General features: G+C 44.7%; 1 long non-coding RNA gene across 1 annotated transcript in view; it reads left to right on the forward strand.

The window, feature by feature from the left end:
- The window catches only part of LOC141165320 (uncharacterized), a 41,946-nt gene extending 17,192 nt beyond the window's left edge, over positions 1 to 24,754 (forward strand). Inside the window, exons 2-3 of the long non-coding RNA XR_012251142.1 lie at positions 20,917 to 21,002; positions 24,697 to 24,754. This is a non-coding gene — a long non-coding RNA (uncharacterized lncRNA). The remainder of the gene's footprint in view (positions 1 to 20,916; positions 21,003 to 24,696) is intronic.
- The last annotated feature ends 378 nt before the right edge of the window (positions 24,755 to 25,132 follow it).

Below are 25,132 nucleotides of genomic sequence, written 5' to 3' on the forward strand. Positions count from 1 at the left end.
GTAACAATCCTGCCGACTACGCCAAAGTTGACGCGCCCCCTGGGCCGTGTGTGCACGAGTGTGGGTTACCCGGAGCCGGGTCTCTGGGGGTTGTAGTCTCCGTGGCGGTGACCCGGTCCCATGGCTCAGGGTGGTCAAACCAATGGCAGTCTTTTATAGGGGTTTTTATGGTTTAATGTCCGACTACACCACCCGTGGATTGCGGTCAGGGTGTACCGCCGCTGCAGGGCAGACCGCTGAGGCTGGTGTTGTGGGTGCAGCAGAGTGTAGTACAACTCCCCACGGGAGGAGTATAGCCTCAGGGCAGTGTAGAGAGATGATGGTGGTTGTGGTGCAGGGCGTCCCAGTACCAGTAGTGCTGACGCGGTGAGAAAGCACAGAGACAAGGTGTTGCAGTTCAGGTTCTTTACTCACAGTTCTCATCCAGGTCACTTGTGCACAGGTAGGACCGCCTGAGCCGTGCTGCGTCCACCAGGCAGGGGGCTCGGTTAACCCCCAGGCAATTCCGGAGTGTGGCACAGGACTCCCTTCTATCCTTTCGTCAGCCGTGCCCCATCAGTGACACTACTTCTGTCCAGCTGCCTCGGGTCTTCTCCTGGGAGGACTGGGTGTCCACTTCCCAGACCCTATGTGGTGTGCCTTTCTAGTAGGTGTGGTGAGGGGTCGCACCAGTAAATGGTCACGACCGTCGGTCCTTGGTTAAGGATTAGTCGCCTCCACCAACTTGGGATCCGGTACCCTGTTCTGCCAACCCGTCACCCGCAATCTCCTGGGTCCTTAGGGTTCCTTCGGCCTTCGTGTCTCTGGGCCTCTCTTGGTGTTCTGTTCCTTCTTACTTTTCTTTCTGTTCTCTGGCCTTCACTCCAGGTCTGCCTTGTGGAGCTGGGCCCAGACTGAGCCACAGCTCCCTGTCAGCCCTCTCCGGCTGAACTCCTCTTCTCTTCTCCTCCTGACTGAACTGACCTAGAACTAAGATGGTGCCCACCTTTTATACCTCCCTCTCTGTGTATGAGCCCAGGTGACTTGCAACCAATGGGCTCCTACCTATGCCCAGAAACCGTCCCCTTCTGCTCCTACATCACTGGGTTTTCCTCCCCCCTCCCTACTCCAGCCAGGGACAAGATCTGTCGTGCCTGCATTACTGTACTAATGGGAGCACCGTTGAGCTGTCCCCCGGAAATGGGGTGTGTGTGATGCATGCAGCTAACCGAACACTGGTCCACACACCATCCTTACCCGGGAGTGGGATATTACACCTCTGGTTGAGGTGCAATACCCCTGTAGCGGCCGAACCCTCGGGGCGCTACATATATACTGGTGTGTATATAGTGTATATACTGATGTGTATATAGTGTATATACTGGTGTGTATATAGTGGTGTGTGCGGTATATAGTGTATATACTAACTGGTGTGTGTAGAGTATATACTGGTGTGTGTGTGTGGTATATAGTGTATATACTGGTGTATGGGGGGGTATATACTGGGGTGTATAGTGTGTATAAGCAGGTGTATCCAGTAATCTACATTTTTGTGTATAGTGTATATATACTGGGGCGTATAGTGTATATACAGTACAGACCAAAAGTTTGGACACACCTTCTCATTTAAAGATTTTTCTGTATTTTCCTGACTATGAAAATTGTACATTCACACTGAAGGCATCAAAACTATGAATTATCACATGTGGAATTATATACTTAACAAAAAAGTGTGAAACAACTGAAAATATGTCTTTTATTCTAGGTTCTTCACAATAGCCACCTTTTGCTTTGATGACTGCTTTGCACACTCTTGGCATTCTCTTGATGAGCTTCAAGAGGTAGTCACCGGAAATGGTTTTCAATTCACAGGTGTGCCCTGTCAGGTTTAATAAGTGGGATTTCTTGCCTTATAAATGGGGTTGGGACCATCAGTTGTGTTGTGCAGAAGTCTGGTGGATACACAGCTGATAGTCCTACTGAATAGACTGTTAGAATTTGTATTATGGCAAGAAAAGCAGCTAAGTAAAGAAAAACGAGTGGCCATCATTACTTTAAGAAATGAAGGTCAGTCAGTGCGAAAAATTGGGCAATCTTTGAAAGTGTCCCCAAGTGCAGTTGCAAAATCTATCAAGCGCTACAAAGAAACTGGCTCACATGAGGACCGCCCCAGGAAAGGAAGACCAAGAGTCACCTCTGCTTCTGAGGATAAGTTTATCCGAGTCACCAGCCTCAGAAATCGCAGGTTAACAGCAGCTCAGATTAGAGACCAGGTCAATGCCACACAGAGTTCTAGCAGCAGACACATCTCTTCAACAACTGTTAAGAGGAGACTTTGTGCAGCAGGCCTTCATGGTAAAATAGCTGCTAGAAAACCACTGCTAAGGACAGGCAACAAGCAGAAGAGACTTGTTTGGGCTAAAGAACACAAGGAATGGACATTAGACCAGTGGAAATCTGTGCTTTGGTCTGATGAGTCCAAATTTGAGATCTTTGGTTCCAACCACCGTGTCTTTGTGCGACGCAGAAAAGGTGAACGGATGGACTCTACATGCCTGGTTCCCATCGTGAAGCATGGAGGAGGAGGTGTGATGGTGTGGGGGGGGCTTTGCTGGTGACACTGTTGGGGATTTATTCAAAATTGAAGGCATACTGAACCAGCATGGCTACCACAGCATCTTGCAGCGGCAGGCTATTCCATCCGGTTTGTGTTTAGTTGGATCATCATTTATTTTTCAACAGGAAAATGACCCAAATACACCTCCAGGCTGTGTAAAGGCTATTTGACCAAGAAGGAGAGTGATGGGGTGCTACGCCAGATAACCTGGCCTCCACAGTCACCAGACCTGAACCCAATCGAGATGGTTTGGGGTGAGCTGGACCGCAGAGTGAAGGCAAAAGGGCCAACAAGTGCTAAGCATCTCTGGGAACTCCTTCAAGATTGTTGGAAGACCATTTCCGGTGACTACCTCTTGAAGCTCATCAAGAGAATGACAAGAGTGTGCAAAGCAGTCATCAAAGCAAAAGGTGGCTACTTTGAAGAACCTAGAATATAAGACATAGTTTCGGTTGTTTCACACTTTTTTGTTAAGTATATAATTCCACATGTGTTAATTCATAGTTTTGATGCCTTCAGTGTGAATGTACAATTTTCATAGTCATCAAAATACAGAAAAATCTTTAAATGAGAAGGTGTGTCCAAACTTTTGGTCTGTACTGTATACTGGGGTGTATAGTGTATGCAGGATGCACATTTCAGCATAGTCATGGACCCCTGCTGTGGTTGGCTGTCTGCCCCTTGTAAAGGGGTTGTAATTAGTGATGAGCGAGCAATAAAATGCCCGGGTTCTCGTTGCTCGGGACGAGCAAATTGGGATGCTCAAGTGCTCGGACCGAGTAACGAGTCCAATGTAAGTCTATGGGAAAGTTGAGCATTTTTCTGGCGGCTCCCCCCAGCGGTCTGCAGATGGACTAAAAATTGCCTAAATCGATGGGAACAGGGCTGAAATGACATGGGAACAGCATGGGGAAGACCCCTGGAAGCATTTCTGACTCCCAGGTCACTGCTGTCAACAACGCTGTCAGAGGTAATACGCCACTTTTACGGACTCACAATAAACATACAAAAACAAAACCAAAATGGATTTTCCTGGGAACATCCTTTCCAGGTTAATGACTTGTATATAAGGCAAAATAAGTAACCAAAAACAAAAATGCTCCTCCACACCTTGAGCTATGCTCACACGTAGAGTTTTTGATGCGTTTTTGCACTTTTGCATTGCTTTGAACCAAGACAAATGCATTCACCAGGAAATGTCATTTTAACATTTTACTACCTTATCTGGCCATGTGGTGTGTGACACATCAGACACATCCTGTTTCATTTATGATGGAGGAACTCTGAAAGTCACAAAGACTATTTTTATAGGACCATCAGGCGGCCCTTACTATTTTTAAAGGGCCAGCAGTCGGCTATGCTTTGTTGTTCTCATTATTATCGAGTGGCTGCCAAAAATTTGAAGGAACTCCAATGCCCCTTGCAAGAGACGTAGAGGTCGGAGGGCCTTCTGAAAAAATTGCTCCCATTATTAGGAAGTGTGTCTCCCATACCGTTTGCCTATGCAGTGAAGCAACGGCTGCCAAAAATTTGGAGGAACTCCAATGCCCCTTGCAAGAGACGTAGAGGTCGGAGGGCCTCCTGAAAACAATGTTCCCATTATTAGGAAGTGGGTCTCCCATACTGTTTGCCTATGCAGTGAAGCAACGGCTGCCAAAAATTTGGAGGAACTCCAATGCCCCTTGCAAGAGACGTAGATATGTTGATATGGTACATATGGTGGTGATATGGTGGTGGAGGATGAGGATGCGGAGAAGGAGGAGGACAAGAGCAAATAGACAAAATCAGGAAGCATATACCCATGTCTGGGTGTGAAGACAGAGGTGCATGGGAATAGAGTTAGACCTCCCAAACAAAAGACACTGTATTTGAGTTTATGTTACGCTGCTATCATTTGGTGGTGTTGAGAAGTCTGGCCCAATCCAGCCCTTGTTCATTCTTATAAGAGTCAGCCTGTCAGCATTTTCAGTTGACAGGTGGATGCGCCTATCGGTTATAATTCCACCGGCGTCACTAGAAATCCGCTCTGACAAAACTCTAACGGCAGGGCAGGCCAGGACCTCCAAGGTGTAGAGAGACAGTTCATGTCAGGTGTCCAGCTTGGACAACCAATAATTATAAGGCAGAGAGGAATCACAGGGGACGTGGATACAGTCGGCAAGGTACCCCCTCAGCATCTTCCGCAACTTTTCCCTCCTTGAGAGAGTACCCCGCGCAACAGGGCTTGTGCGATGGGAGGGTCTGAGAAAACTATCCCAGAACTATAACAGTGTTCCTCTGCCTCTGCTCGATTGCATTTGTGTCTCTCTCGCTTGTACTCCTTGGTTGTCCAACCAACTGTGACCTCTACCGCCAGCGTTTTCAGATGGGAATTTTTTTAATAATTCCTCAACAAGTGCCTTCTCGTAGTGCACCATTTTATTAGGCCTGTCCTGCAAGGGAATTAGAGACAGAAAGTTCTCCTTGTAGCGTGGGTCTAGAAGTGTCACCAACCAATAATGACTGTCACCCAAAATTTGGACAGTGCAAGGGTCACGGGAAAGGTAGCGTAACATAAACTCAGCCGTGTGTGCCAGACTGCAAAGAGGCAAGACTTCTATGTCCTCACCAAGAGGACGACTGACCATGCTCTCCTCTTCATTCTACTCCTCTACCTCCTCCTCCCTGTCCTCAGGCCATCAACGCTTAACAGATGGTATGACAGTTATGCAGGTAGTACCGTCAATAGCGCAGGAAACTAGCTCCTGTTCTTCAACCTCCTCTTCCTCATTGTCACCCAATCCACGTTGGGATGAGATGAGGCTGGGCTGTGTGGAATCACTCTGTATGGTTCCTAGCTCCATCTCATCGTGCTCCACCTGCAATGCATCCTCTTTCATTGTGAGCAGAGAGCGTTTCAGAAGACAGAGAAGTGGGATGGTGACACTAATCATGGCGTCATTGCTGCTCACTGTCTTGGTGGAGTCCTCAAAGTTTTGGAGGATGGTACATATGTCTGACATCCATGTCCACTCCTGAGGTTTTATGTGTGGAGTCTGACCTGAATACCGACGGCCTTGTTCATGCTGGTACTCAACAACTGCCCTCTTCTGCTCACAAATCCTTCCCAACATCAGATCAGTCGGTGAGCTGGAAGCTGCAAACGCTGCTGAAGCACGGCAAGGGCAGCGGAAGCTGTAGTTGATTTTCTAAAATGGGCACACAGGCAGTGTACTTTGACAAGCAGATCAGACAGATCCGGGTAGGTTTTGAGAAACCGCTGAACCACGAGGTTAAGCACATGGGCCAGGCATGGTATGTGTGTGAGCTCGCCTCAGAGCCACCACCAGGTTCCGGCCATTGTCACACACGACAATGGCTGGCTGTAGGTTCAGCGGTGTCAGCCACAGATCTGCCTGCTCTTTCAGAACTGTTCACAATTCTTCAGTGGTGTGCAGTTTGTCACCTAAGCATATTAGCTTCAGCACAGCCTGTTGTCGCTTGGCCGATGCAGTGCTGCAGTGCTTCCAGCTTGCGACTGATGTGGTAATTTCGGAGATGGAGGCTGAAGAGGAGGAGGAGGTGCAGGAGCTGTAGAATGTGGGGGCAACACTGATTGACCCAGGGCCCTCAATCCTCGGCGTCGGGAGGACGTGTTCCATCCCAAGGTCTGACTGGGTCCTGGCTTCCACTATATTAAATCATTGTGCCATCAGCGAGATGTAACGTCCTTGCCCATAAGCACTTGTCCACGTGTCCGTGGTTAGGTGGACTTTCCCAGAACTGCGTTGTTGAGGGCATGTCTAATATTGTGGGACATGTGCTCATGTAATGCGGGGACGGCACACCGGGAGAAATTGAGGCGGCTGGAGACCGAGTACCGAGGGACGGCCGTCTCCATCAGGTTGCGGAAAGCTTCTGTCTCCACGAGCCAAAAGGCAACATTTCGAGCACAAGCATTCGCAAAATGTGTGCATTTAGTAGTGTGGCCTGTGGGGTGTTGGCTGCGTATTTGCGCTTGTGTTTCAAGACCTGGGTTAGGGGCAACTGAACACTGCACTGGGACAAGGACTTGGATGTGCTTGCTGATGGTGCTAGTTGAGAGTGTGCAATGACAGGTGCAGGGCGGGAGGCATCTTGGCATGCACCATGGACGGGATTGGCGTGCACGCACAACAGCGGAACAAGCAGTGGTGTCACCCGCAGACACTGTTGCTGGACCCTGGGGGTTCGGCCCACTTAGTCGGCTGCTTTGCTGCCATGTGCCTGATCATGCGGGTGGTGGTCAGGCTGCTAGTTTTGCTACACCTGCTGATGCTGGCCTGGCAGGTGGTGCAAATGGCCTTTTTGGGGTTATCTGTAGAGTCTTTAAAAAAATAACCAGACTCGGGAAGACCTAACAGTTGTACTGGCAACTTCCGTTGTGTTGGCATTATGAGGAACGCTTTCCCACCTTGTGTCTGTGGCCACCACGCTGCTTCTTCCTGCCTGGTGTGGTGCTACACCTCCCTCCCCCTGTGTGCTGCTGTCCTCGCTCTGTATGTCCCCCTGCCAGGTTGAGTCAGTTACTATATCATCCACCATCTCGTCTTCCACTTCCGCACCCTGGTCCTCCTCCTGACTTTCTGGCAATTGTATCTCATCATCATCATCATCCACCTCTTGCTACAGTAATTGCACTTTCCCACCGTCTCCTTCGTGTGACCGTGGCTGCTCCAATATTTTGGCATCGCTACATGACTCGCTTCAAGCTGGCCGGGCGAGAGGCCCGAATCTACAAATGAAAAAGTGAACAGCTCTTCTGAGTGTCCAAGTGTGGGATCAGTTGTCTCCGGGCACTCGGCATGGTGGGAGGAAGGAGGATCAGGGTGAGGAATATGCGGTCCAGACTCATGGCTACTGAGACATGACCGTATACAACGAGGTGCCGAAGCAAAAAATACTACGAATATATGGCCAATATATTGGAAAAATAGAAAATCACTTTATTAGGGAAAACTTTAAAAAAAAAATCATTATAGTCATACCGCGCGCCGTCAGGGTGTCACAAGAAAGAAGACAGACATCAAGTCAGCAGGGACAAGGAGCAGCATGGAAGATCTGACAACCTACATGGTGAGCTGCAACATGTGCTACATGTTCACAGATCGACCAGAAGATGAAACCAACTTCATCTGCCAGAAGTGTAGACTACTGGCTCTTTTAGAAGAAAAGGTGCGTGGACTGGAAGAAAGAATTGCAACATTAAAACTCATCGAGGAAAATGAAGACTTCCTGGACAGAACAGAAGCGTCACTACTGGTCACGGAAAGTGAAGGAAGCGTCAGAGAAACTCCAGAGGCAGACAAGTGGAGGCAAGTGACCAAAAGAAGCAAGAAGACCATGGAGACACCACCAACCACACGACTGAGAAACAGATTCCAAGGACTTGTGGAGGACGAAGATGGCACACCTAAGGATGAGGCACTACCAGCAAGCAAAGAAGAAAAGAGCACCCAGAAACACCCAGAAGCGACAAGAAAAAGGACAGCCAAGAAGGGAAGAAGAGTGGTGGTGGGAGACTCACTACTGAGAGGAACAGAAGCAGCTATCTGCAGACCGGACATAACCGCAAGAGAAGTATGCTGCCTCCCAGGTGTGAAGATCAAGGATGTTACTGATAGGATACCGAAGCTCATCAGTTCCAAGGATGTCCACCCATTTCTTCTGATATATGTTGGCACCAATGACACGGCAAGGAAGGACCTACCGACAATCTGCAAGGACTTTGAAGCATTGGGGAAGAAAGTAAAAGAACTGGATGCGCAGGTAGTTTTTTCTTCTATCCTTCCAGTAGACGGGCATGGCGTCAGGAGATGGAACAGGATCCTTGATGTGAACAACTGGCTGAGACGATGGTGCAGACAACAAGGATTTGGATTCCTGGACCACGGTGTGAATTACCTCTATGACAGACTCCTTGCCAGAGACGGACTACCCCTCAACAAATCCGGGAAACACGGAAACACACAGGAGACTCGCAACACTCATCGGGAGGGCGTTAAACTAGAAGAAGAGGGGATGGGAAGAAAAACGCTGGACACGAACATGAAACCAGAGAACATACTAATGAAAGATATGAAGTGCGACAAAGAAGGTCCAAGACAAGATACTTGGAAGGGAGGTAAGAAAATTTCTAATACAATCCACAGGGAGAAGATTGGAACAAAACAAAATCGTGTAAACTGCATGCTAGCAAATGCCAGACGTCTGACAAACAAGATGGATGAACTGGAAGCAGAAATATCTACAGGTAACTATGACATAGTGGGAATAACCGAGACATGGTTAGATGAAAGCTATGACTGGGCAGTTAACTTACAGGGTTACAGTCTGTTTAGAAGGGATCGAAGAAATCAGAAAGGGGCTGGAGTCTGTCTATATGTAAAGACGTGTCTAAAGCCTACAATACGGGAGGATGTATGGGAGGGAAATGAGGAGGTCGAGTCCTTATGGGTGGAGATACATGGGGCAAAAAACAATAATAAAATTATCATAGGAGTCTGTTATAAACCACCAAATATAGCAGAAGCCACGGAAAGTCTATTAATGAGACAAATAGACGAAGTAGCAAAAAATAACGAGGTGATTATTATGGGGGACTTCAACTACCCCGATATAGACTGGGAAACTGAAAGCTGTAGATCTCAGAAAGGAAACAGGTTTCTGTCAATTATCAAAGACAATTATTTGTCACAACTTGTGCAGGAACCAACTAGAGGGACGGCCCTTTTAGACTTAATATTAACTAACAGGCCAGACAGAATAACTGAGGTGCAGGTCGGGGGGCACCTGGGAAATAGTGACCACAACATTATACAATTCCACATGTGCTTCAGTAGGGTGCCCAGCAAGGGAGTCACAAAAACACTGAACTTCAGGAGGGCAAAGTTTGATCAGCTAAGAGATGCCCTTCACCTTATAGACTGGGATAGTATCTTCATTAATAGGAGCACGGATAGAAAATGGGAAATTTTCAAAACAGTCCTACATAATCACTGTAGAAGGTACATACCTTATGGGAATAAAAGGGCTAGGAATAGGAGGAAGCCAATGTGGCTAAATAAGGAAGTCAAGAGGGCAATGAAAAACAAAAAAAGGGCTTTCGGTAAACTTAAACAAGAAGGCAGCGAGGAAGCGCTAATATCTTATAGGGAAAAAAACAAAATCTGTAAGAAACAAATAAGAATAGCAAAAGAGGAGACAGAGAGACTAATTGCCAAGGAAAGTAAAACGAATCCCAAACTGTTCTTTAACTATATAAACAGTAAAACGATTAAAACTGATGGAGTTGGCCCATTGAAAAATAACCTGGGTAAAATCATAGAGGGCGATGAGGGTAAAGCAAACCTACTCAATAGCTTCTTCTCCACTGTTTTCACAAAAGAAAACAATTTATTGGAGGAAATGCAGAGTGATAAAGTAAACCCTCCGCTAAATATCACCCACCTAACCCAGGAGGAAGTTCAGAAACGCCTAAATAATATCAAAATAGACAAGTCACCAGGCCCAGATGGCATACACCCCCGGGTACTAAAAGAATTAAGTAATGTGATAGACAGACCGCTGTATATTATATTCAAGCACTCTTTATGGACAGGGACTGTCCCACTAGACTGGCGCCAAGCAAATGTGGTACCAATATTCAATAAGGGGTCTAAAAGTGACCCTGGGAACTATAGACCAGTCAGCTTAACGTCTGTTGTGGGTAAATTGTTTGAAGGATTTCTTAGAGATGCTGTTGTAGAATATCTTAATGATAATAACTGTCTAACTCCATATCAACATGAATTCATGAGGGATCGCTCCTACCAAACAAACCTGATCGCCTTCTACGAGGAGGTGAGCTCACAGCTGGACCGGGGAGAGTCAGTGGATGTTGTACACCTTGACTTCTCCAAAGCGTTTGATACCGTGCCACACAAAAGGTTGGTATATAAAATGAGAATGCTTGGTCTGGGGGATAATGTGTGCAAGTGGGTAAATAGCTGGCTGAGTGATAGAAAGCAGAGGGTGATTATCAATGGAGTAAGCTCAGGGTGTGTCAGGGTTACTAGCGGGGGGCCTCAAGGGTCTGTCTTGGGCATATATTATTTAATATATTTATTAATGATCTAGTGGAAGGGTTGCATAGTAAAATAGCAATATTTGCAGATGATACTAAACTTTGTAAAGTAGTTAATACAGATGAGGATAGGGCACAGATACAGGAGGATTTAGATAAATTGGGGAGTTGGGCCAAAACATGGCAAATGGGGTTCAATGCCGATAAATGTAAGGTCATGCACATGGGAAAGAAAAACAGCAGTCACCCATACATATTAAATGGGAAACCGTTGGGGAAATCTGACATGGAGAAGGACCTGGGCGTCTTGGTTAACAGCAAATTAAATTGGAGTGCCCAGTGTCAGGCAGCAGCTGCGAAGGCAAATAGAGTCATGGCATGGCATCAGAAGAGGAATAGGAGCATATGATGAGAACATTGTTCTTCCTCTGTATAAAGCGCTGGTAAGGCCGCACTTAGAATATTGTGCACAGTTCTGGGCTCCGGTGCTCAGGAAAGACATATTGGAGCTAGAGAGGGTACAAAGGAGGGCGACTAAGGTAATAAAGGGAATGGAGGGACTAGAATACCCAGAGAGGTTGTCAAAATTAGGCCTATTTACGTTGGAAAAGAGAAGGCTTAGGGGAGACCTCATAAACATGTATAAATACATCAGGGGGCAGTACAGAGATCTCTCCCATGACCTGTTTATACCAAGGATGGTGACAAAGACGAGGGGGCACACTATGCGTCTGGAAGAAAGGAGGTTCCTGCACCAGCATAGAAGGGGATTCTTTACCGTCAGAGCCGTGAGACTCTGGAACTCTCTGGGAGAGGAAGTGGTGATGTCCAACTCACTTAATGAGTTCAATAGAGGCCTAGACGCCTTTCTTGAGAACAATAAAATTACATCTTATGCTTAGTGATAGTTAATTAATCCAGGGATTTAAACTGACTGCCAGATTGGAGTCGGGAAGTGAATTTTTACTCAATGATGTAAATTGGTCTATACCGCATGGTTTTTTTTTGCCTTCCCCTGGATCAACGCTGCGGAATAGCTGCAGTGCACAAGAAATAGGCTGAACTGGATGGACGCTTGTCTTTTTTCGGCCTTATAAACTACGTAACTATGTAACTATGTAACATACAGGACTACAGTGGCACAACATATGTCAAAAAGAAATTATACATAGATAGTTAAAACATAATTAAGAACAAACAAACAACAGGTGTCGCCACTGGGTGCAGATATCACATCCATTGTATATCATTATATTCAATTACATTTGTGTCACACAAGGGGACCATGTGAGGATTGCATGTATATCCATATACAGTGCTGGCCAAAAGTATTGGCACCCCTGCAATTCTGTCAGATAATACTCAGTTTCTTCCTGAAAATTATTGCAATCACAAATTCTTTGGTATTATTCTCTTCATTTAATTTGTCTTCAATGAAAAAAACACAAAAAGAATTGTCCTAAAGCCAAATTGGATATAATTCCACACCAAACCTAAAAATGGGGGTGGACAAAAGTATTGGCACCCTTTGAAAAATCATGTGATGCTTCTCTAATTCGTGTAATTAACAGCACCTGTAACTTACCTGTGGCACCTAACAGGTGTTGGCAATAACTAAATCACACTTGCAGCCAGTTAACGTGGATTAAAGTTGACTCAACCTCTGTCCTGTATCCTTGTGTGTACCACATTGAGCATGGCGAAAAGAAAGAAGACCAAAGAACTGTCTGAGGACTTGAGAAACCAAATTGTGAGGAAGCATGAGCAATCTCAAGGCTACAAGTCCATCTCCAAAGACCTGAATGTTCCTGTGTCTTCCGTGCGCAGTGTCATCAAGAAGTTTAAAGCCCATGGCACTGTGGCTAACCTCCCTAGATGTGGACGGAAAAGAAAAATTGATGAGAGATTTCAACGCAAGATTGTGCGGATGGTGGATAAAGAACCTCGACTAACATCCAAACAAGTTCAAGCTGCCCTGCAGTCCGAGGGTACAACAGTGTCAACCCGTACTATCCGTCGACGTCTGAATGAAAAGGGACTGTATGGTAGGATACCCAGGAAGACCCCACTTCTTACCCCAAGACATAAAAAAGCCAGGCTGGAGTTTGCCAAAACTTACCTGAGAAAGCCTAAAACGTTTTGGAAGAATGTTCTCTAGTCAGATGAGACAAAAGTAGAGCTTTTTGGGAAAAAGCATCAACATAGAGTGTACAGGAAAAAAAAAGAGGCATTCAAAGAATAGAACACGGTCCCTACAGTCAAACATGGCGGAGGTTCCCTGATGTTTTGGGGTTGCTTTGCTGCCTCTGGCACTGGACTGCTTGACCGTGTGCATGGCATTATGAAGTCTGAAGACTACCAACAAATTTTACAGCATAATGTAGGGCCCAGTGTGAGAAAGCTGGGTCTCCCTCAGAGGTCATGGGTCTTAGAGCAGGACAATGACCCAAAACACACTTCCAAAAGCACTATAAAATGGTTTGAGAGAAAGCACTGGAGACTTCTAAGGTGGCCAGCAATGAGTCCAGACCTGAATCCCATAGAACACCTGTGGAGAGATCTCAAAATGGCAGTTTGGAGAAGGCACCCTTCAAATATCAGGGACCTGGAGCAGTTTGCCAAGGAAGAATGGTCTACAATTCCAGCAGAGCATTGTAAGAAACTCATTGATGGTTACCGGAAGCGGTTGTTCACAGTTATTTTGGCTAAAGGTTGTGCAACCAAGTATTAGGCTGAGGGTGCCAATACTTTTGTCCGGCCCTTTTTTGGAGTTTTGTGTGAAATGATCAATGATTTGATTTTTGCTTCATTCTCTTTTGTGTTTTTTCCTTGCAAGCAAATTAAATGAAGAGAATAATACCAAAGAATTTGTGATTGCAATCATTTTCAGGAAGAAACTGAGTATTATCTGACAGAATTGCAGGGGTGCCAATACTTTTGGCCAGCACTGTATATGGGCGCTGGAAGGAGGTATCATAACACGGTATGCATGGCCACAGATTGAGCCTCACACATAAACATAAACCTAAAATCCACCTGCCATAGATGTAAATAGCCCATAAAAGTCATATCAAGGGGGGGGGGGAGGGGGGGAAGGGAAAGACGGGTAAGGAAGGGGGGCATCCCACATGCTACAAATTGATATATCATCCTATAGAAAGAGATCCCATATCTCCAATGTCTATCATAAGATATATAAATTAATCCCATAAGTAGCTCCCATAAATAAAGAAAATAGTGTCGGTGTAAGGCGGTATTAAATAGCTAACTCATTCATCATAACCTCCAAGATTACCACTTGCTCTATTTAGATGCACCAACATAATTGCCTATTGTAAATCGCATCTTGCACAATCAATTTATCAGAATATTTATATATAGAATCACACTAATATATATTATGTCATATTGGGCCAAACGCCAATGTACAATATGGTACACATACATTGTAAAAAGGACGTTGTATCATGATGTTGTTAGCAGTGTTAAATCATTACTTAAATACACATATATTACACAACAAAAAATCATAAAGAGGGATAACAACTTGTGGAAAAGTATCATCGTCAGGAGAATATAAGATATGATTACATCAATAAATTGCAGCTACATTACATAGGGCAAAATGGCTACATATATACGTTCTTTCAATCCTTGTATTACGTAGCTTCCCACGTGAACATCTAGAGATATTTATTTGTGACTTAAATGTGAATGTTCTAAATATACGGCTCACATCCAACTGTGATTCGGATCGAGTTGAATTCCTAGATGCATGCCTAACTCGAGGCCCGGATAATGCCATCCAAACAAACATCTTTAGAAAACCCACCTCATCCAATACTTTGCTACATGCCTCCTCTTCCCATCCATCGCACATTATTCGGTCTGTTCCGGTGGGGCAGTTCCTGCGGCTTCGCAGGATTTGCTCCAGCGATCATGATTTTGAATTACAAACCCAGGAACTAAGTGAGCGTTTCTATGCACGTGGGTACAGTCACAGAACTGTCAAGAAAGCGTATAATCGCGCTAGACATTCTTCCCGCCACGATCTCCTGTATAAATCTAGTGCTAGGAAAGAAAGTGATGTTGTGAGGTTCATTACCACCTTCCACACACAAATACCAGCAGTTAGGAAGGTCTTGAGTAAAGCTTGGCCAGTACTTAGAGCTGATCCTGTGTTAGTGAAATACATTACGATCAAACCCACTATTGTATTCCGCCGCAGCAAAAATCTTCGTGACCATTTAGTTCGGAGTCACTATGAAGGAGGAAGGATTGGTACCTTCCTTGACAATTTTAATAGTCATCTTGGATGTACCCCATGTGGCCGGTGTGTGGCCTGTCCCAACATAGTGAGAAGTACTAATTTTGTAGACTCTACGGGGAGATATTCATATGAGATTAAAAAACGTATAACATGTAATTCCCGGAACGTTATATACTATGCTACATGTCCTTGTAACCTCATCTATGTTGGGATGACCACACGCTGCCTAAAAACACGAGTGAGGGAACATGTCCTAGGTATAATAGCGGCTTCTGAACAGAATGAAACATCTACCTTAAAGACACTTCCAAGACACTTTAAAAGATATCACAATTGCAATCCCAAACTCTTAGAGATAAAAGGGATCGATATGGTAGAGGTGGGCATACGTGGTGGTCCTATTGCACAAAGACTTGCCCGTATCGAGACAAGGTGGATTTGGACCCTCAAAACAATACATCCGAGAGGTCTGAATGAATATAATAGTTTCGCCCCATATTTGTGATCCTATCCTGGTGTTCCATCTTACGTATGCATCAGTTATTATATATAGAGTGCATTCTACTTTTAATTGTATATAATATTTCTTATCAGGTGCTGTGAATCTTTGGATTTGGCTGGATGTGTAGATTGTTTCTTCACCCACTTTATATACCGGACTATCCCTACTTCGGATGTTACGCCCTTGAACGTGATACTATACCAACCCTGCTGGGAAGCTACGTAATACAAGGATTGAAAGAACGTATATATGTAGCCATTTTGCCCTATGTAATGTAGCTGCAATTTATTGATGTAATCATATCTTATATTCTCCTGATGATGATACTTTTCCACAAGTTGTTATCCCTCTTTATGATTTTTTGTGGTGTAATATATGTGTATTTAAGTAATGATTTAACACTGCTAACAACATCATGATACAATGTCCTTTTAACAATGTATGTGTACCATATTGTACATTGGCGTTTGGCCCAATATGACATAATATATATTAGTGTGATTCTATATATAAATATTCTGATAAATTGATTGTGCAAGATGCGATTTACAATAGGCAATTATGTTGGTGCATCTAAATAGAGCAAGTGGTAATCTTGGAGGTTATGATGAATGAGTTAGCTATTTAATACCGCCTTACACCGACACTATTTTCTTTATTTATGGGAGCTACTTATGGGATTAATTTATATATCTTATGATAGACATTGGAGATATGGGATCTCTTTCTATAGGATGATATATCAATTTGTAGCATGTGGGATGCCCCCCTTCCTTACCCGTCTTTCCCTTCCCCCCTCCCCCCCCTATCCCACTCCCCCCTTTGTCCCCCCCTCTTTTTTTTTCTCTTTTTCTCCTCTCCTTTTTTTCTCTTTCTCTCCTCTCCTTTCATCTTTTTTCTATTTTCCTTTCTCTCCCCTTCCATTTTCTTTCCCTTCTCCCTCTTCCACTCTCTGTGTTTAGGCAGACAATTCTGAGACAAATAAGATGTTACTCCTTAGTTCTTTCAGTCTCTCTTTGTACTGTGTATACTCACCGTTATGACTCTGCACACCGATGTGTCCCTGCTCCGTGGCGTCTGACTCTCTCGGTGTCCCTGGGCAGCTTTGCTGCTGCGACGCTGATGTGGTCCGTTGCTGGGTTGCAGGGACGCATCCTGCGTCACTTCCGGGTCGCGGTGCATTGTGGGTAGCGTCGGGCACTACCATAGTAACGCGCGTCGGGGAGCCACACAGCGTGCAGCCTCTACATTCAAACAAGGTGAATCATGTTTCTTCTCTTCTTTTTTTGATGTCTTTTATGGGCTATTTACATCTATGGCAGGTGGATGTTAGGGTTAGGCTTATGTGTGAGGCTCAATCTGTGGCCATGCATACCGTGTTATGATACCTCCTTCCAGCCCCCATATATATGCATATACATGCAATCCTCACATGGTCCCCTTGTGTGACACAAATGTAATTGAATATAATGATATACAATGGATGTGATATCTGCACCCTGTGGCGACACCTGGTGTTTGTTCTTAATTATGTTTTAACTATCTATGTGTAATTTCTTTTTGACATATGTTGTGCCACCGTAGTCCTGTATGACTATAATGATTTTTTTTTAAAAAAGTTTTCCCTAATAAAGTGATTTTCTATTTTTCCAATATATTGGCCATATATCCGTAGTATTTTTTGCTTCGGCACCTCGTTGTATATGTTCCTTATACGAATGGCCCGAGATATACGGTTCTAAGAGTAGGTTGTAATATGGAGATTATTCATATATTTATGATATATATACAAAGCAACCTTATACTCGGTTCTAATCTTCCTCTTGAGACATGACCGTGTGGAAGACAGGGTGGTGGTGGTGGCTAAGTGACTGGAAGCATTATCTGCTATCCAACCAATAACCTTTTGACACTGCTCTGTGTTCAATAGTGGCGTTCTGCGGTCCCCTAGTAATTGGGACAGGAAGGTCGAGCGACAAGATGTGGGTGTTTGTTGTAGCACAATTTCAGCTTGCCCATGGCCACGTCCTCGGCCTCTGCATGCACCATCACCATCACGTCCACTTCCCCATCCCTTGCCACGAACCTTGCCCATGGAGGACAATATTTTCCATGTTCACAAGAAATGGCTGATTTTGGAATGCAGTTATATGTGATACGTCTGACAGAGAACCATAATTTTAAATAGCAGGACTGTTAATTGCTAATACTATCCTTCACAGACACCTAGTGTGAATAGCTTGACCGACACACTGCAACGGAATGAAAATGGAAGAAATGTCTGATTTTGGAACACTCTGATAGGTGTTATGTCTGACAGAGAACCACGGTTTTAAATAGCAGGCCTGTAATTTGCTAATACTATCCTTCACAGACACCTAGTGTGAATAGCTTGACCGACACACTGCAACAGAATGGAAAAGGAGGTCATTATTTTCCACGTTCAGTTTAAATTTCTGGATTTTTATCGTTGAAATATGGAACAGATCTGGTTCACGGCGGTGCCCGGTCTTAGATACACCTGATGACGCTGTACGGCCAGCCAATCACTGTAATGCCCAAAACCAACAAGGCTACGGCATTACAGTGCATGGCAGGAAATCCCTGCATGTGTAGTAGAAGAAAAAAGTCTTCAGGAGAATTCTTGCAGGATGTGTCAAAGATGAGGAAATTGCCATCTCTGGTCAGACACAATCAAACGGAACCAAGATGTGTTAGGAAAGTTGAAGAGGGAGCGATTTAGATGCTGGAACCGGTCAGACGACTTCCAGGAAGGATTTTCTGAATATAAAAGTCCAGCCTGAGGCAGGACTGGCGCCAAGCTGCAAAGGAGCAGACGTGATCCCGATGTGCTGAGAAGCCCAGCGTGGCAGGCCTGAGCCAGAGACCTGCGACACATAACAGCCCGACACTGGTGGATGAACTCCAGATTGCCCACAGAGGTGCCTCGAGTGCTGCGCCTGCTGAGGAGAGTCGGGACCTGTTTGCGGTGCTGAGTGAGTTTGCAGGACCCGACGTCGCCCGCCGACAGACGAGGTCTGGATCCCCCTACCCACGGCTTAAGAGACTGCCTCCAACGGCCAAGCAGAGAGAAGCTGGGAGAAGGCTGCGCCAGGAGAGTCACACCAGTGGAAGCAGAGGAGCTGCTCAAGTGAACAGGGTCGTCACTTCCACTGTGCACCTACGGTACTAGGGACAGTTCGGTTTAGGATCTCAGGTTGGGAGGGGACCAGTTGGGGTGGGAGAAGCTAAACTTGATTTCATTGATTTTTTCTGGAAAAGACTTGCGGCCGAGCGGGAATGACCCGTGACCCCCGCTAGGGCCATATACAGAGTTAAAGAACTAACGTGGTGACTCCCACGATTGAGTCCATCACACTATCTTGAGAGACTTTTCATTATTACTTCAAATTAACGTTTGTTATCCCTGTTACTATTCCCTTGTTCAGAACACCTGTTACATATATATATATACACTGTTAATATTCATCCCTGACTGTCCTTGCTTTGTGCGTTGCATTCCGGCACCTGCTTTACACATGTGCATTGGCTCTCTAAAGAACGCCAAACATGCAGGGAGGGGACCCGAGTTCCCGCCGGAGCAACCCCGGAAATACTCACCGAACGCCGAGCTCGTCGAGCACAGTGATGCTCTGGCGAGTACCGAGAAGTGGCGAGCACGTTCGCTCATCACTAGTTGTTATCTTTAGGATAGGTCATCAATACCAGATTGGTTGGGGTGCGACATCTGGCACATCGACCAATCCTCTGGTATCGCTGCCAGCCGGATGTGAACAGTTGTGCAGTGAAGCAGCACAGCTTCATCAGCTCTATAGTGGCATCTTATAGTGGAGGCGATCATTCACATCACTATTTCCTATATGTAGGCTTAGTGATGAGCTGTGTTTATGGTTTATGGGCCGTGCTTATTGCTGGTCATGTAGTTTCTATGTGGGTAGCTGACATCTGTTTTTATGTTACCGGTGTCACTTGTAGATCGCCATCATTGTCTTTCTCCATTGAATGATATCTGTTGTTTTTCAATAATTTTTATTAAATTTTTCAAAAGATGTGGTAAAGGGGGTTAAGGATAAGGTAACAAGGGGTGGGGTGGGGGAGATGGGGTGTAAAAAGGGGTACAGGAAGGTAGGGATGAAGGGGGAAATTAGAGAACTCGGATACTCAATTACAAGTGTAAATATAACATGTTAATAACTTAATTATCGTATCCTATGTATAAACATACAATATTATAACAAAAACCTATCCCAAGCATACTATGGAATAGTTAAACATAATAGTATATTAATTTAAGCCATTAGAGAGAATAAGACTAGAAGAAAAAGAAGAAAACCCGGTATAATGAAACAAAGGGTTGGAGAACGTGGAATTCCAACGATTCCATTTGAATGATATCTGTTGTGAACCTACTGTAGCTCTTAGCAGTTCTTCTCTGACTCTTGTATGCATTTACTGTACAGCATATATTGGGATCATGGACAGTTCACCACTAGCTGTATTGGGGCGTTATACTTGGGTATGACGGTATACACTATAGTAGGAACAAAGTCTCTGTGTAGACATGGCTTAATTGACAACTGGCTCTCATCATTTCTCCTCCTAACAGATTCAATGGGTGACCTCTGTGTGTAGTGATTCAGGCTTATAACATGTCCATTTATTAAAGAATTCCTGATTCCTGATTCTTGGTTTTGATGTTCTGGAATTCTTCTGTTGACATAGTGCTTGATAGTTGAGTTTCTATTGAGGTTATTTGTGTATTGATCATCTCGAGAGTCTTTTGTAGGAAAGAGAGGGTCAGGGTCATCAAATCGAAAGAACATTTGTTCAGGATTTGTTCAAAACGGGTACAATAATCCTTATCTTCTTTAAAGAAGGTTGGGCGAAGAGGTACACGTAGACCTCTGGGTATCCTTTGGACACGCAAGTACTCGGCAATGGTTATGGAATGCAGTTCCAAGTTTAGTGACCCCCTGGTTTCCCTCTCCAGATCCCTATGTCTCAGTTCCTGTGCTAGAACCTGAAGGAAGTCACTTGATGCCGTAACCTTAGAAATTATTTCGGCTTTTTTTGAGTCAATGTAGGAGAAGACCTCGTGGGACATTCTTGAGGCAAGGTGCTCATATAAAGGAAAAGTACGCAGAAAATGCTAATATGTGGCACTCTTGCAGTAACTGAGCAGAAAAACTTGGCACTCTTTGAAAATAAGTTCCTTTCATTTGCATTCATTGAAAATAAGTTCCTTTTATTTGCATTTGGCAAATATCGGCAGGACCTAGAGAAAAGGAAAAGATCGAAATTTCTCAGTGATGCTGAGGACTACATCCAGAACAAAGTGTACCAATGGCGGGATACCCAACGGCATTACAGGCAACGCTTTTCCCAAGAATCCTCCAGCTCAGATGGCAGCAGACGAGGCCCTTCATCTACCGCTTCTTTTTTAGGAAACCACAGGGGCCGACAAAGAGGAAGACGAGACGGGGCCAATGCTTTCGGGGATCCAAGAACCCAGATGATCACTTGCTCACAGGTAGGCAACCTCCCCTGGTAGTTAACATCTCTTCTAAAAACTTAGATAGCGACTGTCAGGAAAATATAAATGTCAGGAAAATTTTCTTCCATATCTGCCTGACCTAGATGTTCACCCCCACCTCCCTTATTCCCCTTCTGCTCAGCACAAAAGCCCCAATTAACACACGCCTGGTAAATAGTTTATACAAAGACGGCCAGCCAAGGAGTATTGTAACTTTGTTAGGAAACAAGCATCTTGTCTCCGAGAGACGCAGGAGGTAATTAAAACGCAGGCTTGCACTAATTTGCGTGTAACTGTTGAAGCGGCTTCCCGAGCCTCAAAGGAAAATTTCTAGACGCACTGACTCCGATATTAGATATGGAATATTATGAGTTCCATACGTCCGGCAATAACGAGACCCAAATAGGTAATGACCAAATCAGCCCAGGAATGTATAGGTAGTTTTCCAGGGCTGTAACCAAAATCAGGGAGCTGCAGCGCAAAAACACCAAAATGGCAAACTGCAGCTATGTGAAATGTAATATCAAAATGAAGATAAAATCATAAGGGAAAAAATGACGTAGTCTGCAAGCTTCTGTGGTCAACGGGCGATGAGTTATCGCAGAAGTTAGCATTTCTAATAAAAATGTACAGGCTGGAGACCGGCCCACATGATGTCACCACAAGGGGCATGTGGCCAGATCTCCCATTAGGTATAAAAGAATCTATGGAGAAGACAGGAGCACTCATTGCCAGGGGGGAATAAGAATTATAAGCAACAGGTCCTGTTCAATAACAGCATAATCTGGAGAGCCCCTCCTCCAACTATATTGAATCATCTCCCCGATCGTATAGTGTAAGTAAGCTATCTTCTTTTTTACCCTGTTTATTTTATGTAACTGCGTATGTATTTTAATGTCCCCTTTGTAACATCCTTGTATATATTTTTCCTAAACACTGCCTCCCTTTTGGATTAAATATAAAATTTAATAGTTCTGTTTCTTTTGTTCTGTAATCGTTCCCTTCCCCGAAGCCATATACGCTACCAAAACGCAGGCGTCCGGCCAGGCCTGTATTATATTCCAAACTCGGCCGGTGGTGGCAGAGAGTATTAATAATTGGGCTATCGTGAAGCTGACAGTGACCGTACGGAGGGCGTTAAACACGGATTCCAGTCTGTGGAACCCAGCGTGACGGCACGGTGAGATATTGCGTGATCTCCCCGGTGTCGTCCCTCTGTGTGTGTTGGAAATTCCTGACAAATTGGTGGCAGCGGTGGGATACTGTGTGATCCTGCCGGTGCCATCCCTAACAGCGACCAATTATCCCTACTACAAAAAGGTCTGTCATTTTGCCCCTCTTATAGGTACAATATGTTTGAATTGAGTATGGATCTACAGAGGTTCTACCGTAACATATGCCTTAGAGCACATTTCTCAAAAATTGAGTCGATCCAAAGACCTATTTCTAATCCAGATACACCCCCACTGGACCTCAATACCTTGGGTCTATGGCTACACAGCACCTTCATGCCTCCCAAGGATAATCCCCCAGTAGAGACCTTCATCTCTTTAATGGAGAGAGACATTAACCTCATGAATAGGCAAATTAGTCAGGGTCAACTACATTACACCCCAAATCTTTCCTTAAGGGAGAAAGAGGCGATTAACACACTTTCCCGGGACAAATCATTAGTGATTAAACCTGCCAACAAAGGAGGAGCTATAGTCATCATGGACCGCTCGGATTACATCGCTGAAATTTATTCTCAATTAAATAATACTCAGGTATACAGGACGCTACCATGTAATCCCACACCTATAATTGCCAAGAAAATCAGAAGGATAGTTGACCTACACTTGGATCGGGACACAATCAACCAGAAAACGAGGGAATATTTAATCAAAACTGACCGCATTACACCAGTATTTTACATTCTCCCGAAAATTCACAAGAGGTTTCACAAACCACCAGGGAGACCGACTGTGGCAGCCACGGAGTCCATCCTATCCCCCTTAGCGATCACACTTGAACGGATACTAATGCCACTGGTCAAACAAACTAAGTCTTTTCTCCTAGATATAAATTAATTTCTGGAAATTATCAAACACACCGGGAGAATACCCTCATCAACTCTGCTAGTAACATGGGATGTCAGTAGCCTTTACACATCAATCACTCATGAGAATGGCCTTAAAGCAGTTAATCAACTTCTGACTGAAGCAGATGTTGACACAAGGATTAAAGCAGTTAATCGACTTCTGACTGAAGCAGATGTTGACACAAGGATTAGAGATTTTTGCTCTGACCTTTTGGAGTTGGTCCTAAGAGAGAACTCCTTCCTCCTTCAGGACACGTTTTATGTCCAGACACAAGGCACGGCCATGGGGTCAAATGTGGCGCCTCCGTATGCAATTGCATACATGTCCAACTTTGAGGAGGACCACATCTACACCAATCCACTTTTTCAACGACACGTGAAAATCTGGCAAAGATATATAGATGACATATTTTGTGTCTGGGACGGGCCTCCCAAAACGCAACAAGACTTCGATAAATACATTAATGGAGTCTGGCCAGAACTTCAGTTCACTTTACAATACAGTGGGGACAGAATTAGCTTCCTAGATACCCTGGTCTGCAAAGATGAGGGGGGCACACTATACTGTGATCTCTTCACCAAGGAGATGGATCGCAACAGTCTCCTACATTTTTCTAGTTTCCATCCCACAAAAAGATCCATTCCTAGATCTCAATTCCAAAGGGTAGAAAAGATTGTCACCGAGGAACAAACTAAACAGATTAGGTTGAAGGAGATGGAAGAAAAATTCCTGTCAGGGGATTACCCTTCTAGGTTGCTCTCGTCAGTTAAATACAGATTACCTGCACCCATACCAGGAAGGAAAGACAAAAGAATTGCATTCGTACACACTTATCACCCGTACAACTACCGGATCCATAGGATCATTCGCAAACATTGGTCGGTTCTCCGAAATAGCTACCCACACATCTGGGAATTTCAAAAACCATTTCTCCCATGCTTCCAGCGCCCCTCCAACTTAAAAGACAAGCTGGTTAGAGCAGATGTAGGCTCCAAATCACTGGTCCCCAAACAGATTTTCCTCTGAACCCAAAAACGAGGGACTTTTCCATGCCTCAACTGCCTTCAGTGTAATAATATACAGAAGGGCCACCTTATCTTTCATCCCCAAAACGGGGCAAGGGATCCTCATAAGAGGTTTCTTTACCTGTGAGTCTGCCTATGTGGTCTATGCAATCAAGCGCCCTAGTGGCCTGGTCTATGTTGGCGAAACCTCCCAAGCGGTGAGGGATGGAATTTCCCAGCACAAGTCCAACATTAGATACAATCAGGTACAATTTCCCCTTCCGTTCCACTTCCAGAAGATGGGACATAACCTTGCGCAACTGAGATTCCAAGTGCTGGAACAGGTGGAGCCTTCAAGAAGAGGACAAAACAGGATCAAAATCCTGAAAAAACGTGAAGCCTATTGGATTTTTACATTACAGACATTGGAACCAAAAGGCCTCAACAGACTATGAAATAGCTAGCTTTCTTTAGGCTGCCAATAAAAAAATAAGGACGAGAGTTTTTTGTTATCTATTATATTGTGATAAGACCAAGATTTAATGACCATGTGTATTACATTTCCAAGTATCTTTTACACTACTATGATGTTTGTTCGTTTTCCAGAATCGTTAATACCTCGGTTCACCTCCTCTCCCACCTCTGTCTTCACCACCTTCTGGTATAGTATGAGCACAATACTCTCACTATCTACCTACAATCCATAACCCAGCCCCTTCCTAACCCGCTGACTTAATTGTCCTTGGATACCATATTTGCTAACTTCTCGTTTCGGGCCTTTTTTTTCAGGATCCCATAAATATTACGTTATGATGGAATATACTACCACCAGCAAGTACCTGTCTCTTATATATCCTTAATAATGCATGATCCCCCCTGCATGGCCCACCCCTTTTGTACTCCTCTATGGCATGTAGCACTCCCTAGTAGTGTTGAGCGATACCTTCCGATATCGGGAAATATCGGATCGGATTGGATCGGACCGATACCCAAAAAATATCGGATATCGCCGATTCCGATACCGGAAACCAATGCAAGTCAA

This window comes from Phyllobates terribilis, unplaced genomic scaffold (genome assembly GCF_046119375.1).
Source record: "Phyllobates terribilis strain yellow unplaced genomic scaffold, ASM4611937v1 Scaffold_11__3_contigs__length_659146591, whole genome shotgun sequence".
Lineage (NCBI taxonomy): Eukaryota > Metazoa > Chordata > Amphibia > Anura > Dendrobatidae > Phyllobates > Phyllobates terribilis.